The 822-nt window shown below is 30.2% G+C and overlaps 1 protein-coding gene across 2 annotated transcripts in view; it reads right to left on the bottom strand.

Annotated features, from left to right (window-relative positions):
• The window catches only part of LOC106872325 (anaphase-promoting complex subunit 7), a 50,041-nt gene that overhangs the window by 2,708 nt on the left and 46,511 nt on the right, over positions 1-822 (bottom strand). The window lies entirely within an intron of this gene.

The following is an 822-nucleotide window of genomic DNA, read 5'->3' as shown; positions in this document are numbered from 1 at the left end:
ATATGTATATATATTTCTATATATATATTAATTTTAGTGCCCTTACTGAAGAAGCACGGATAGCAAATTATTTTATTTGCACATTGATACAGAAACTTGAGTATGAAGGTAACTATTGAAATGTTTTTATTTTTCATTCCCTTTCAAATTATTCTTATTTGTGGTTTGGGCTTAATTGCCCTTTCCAGCATGTAAGGTATGCTGTTAAAGGTCACCACTTTTGTGTATAAAAACAAACACTAATTTATATGAAAAATATGTTTCTATTGACTTTATTATGCATGCTGGCCACTGATAGAATATTTCTCTAAATTTTCAACCCTTATTATTTTCATAATTTTGAAGACCTTTGGTATGCAGTTTTAATTCTTCTTATTATTTGATGCCGATTGTAGCTGTGCTTGCACAGTGGATTTGAAAAATTCTAATGTATACAGTTGGAACACATGTATCTTCAGTGTTGCCCTTTCCAGCATGTAAGGTGTCCTGTGAAAGGTCACCTTTTTTGTGTATAAAAACATACACTAATTTATATAAATCTATATATACATAAGTATATATATACATTCTCAAACGCAGGATAATGCTAATAATATAGCCTGAACAGGATAAGGTACCCCTATTTTGCAGCCAGCCGCCAACACTTTTTTCTGCAAAATGGGGGTAGTTTATCCTGTTCAGGCTATATTATTAGCATTATCCTGCGTTTGAGAATTTAAAATCACTTCTTTAACTTTCTAAGACATCTCAATGCTTCTAAAGTAAACTTCGTTTGTTTGTTTACATTCATCGTAATTTGAATTTAATATATATATATATATA

This window comes from Octopus bimaculoides, chromosome 28 (assembly GCF_001194135.2).
Source record: "Octopus bimaculoides isolate UCB-OBI-ISO-001 chromosome 28, ASM119413v2, whole genome shotgun sequence".
Classification (NCBI taxonomy): Eukaryota; Metazoa; Mollusca; class Cephalopoda; order Octopoda; family Octopodidae; genus Octopus; species Octopus bimaculoides.
Note: the sequence above shows the minus strand (reverse complement) of the source record. Positions and strands in the feature narration are given on the sequence as shown.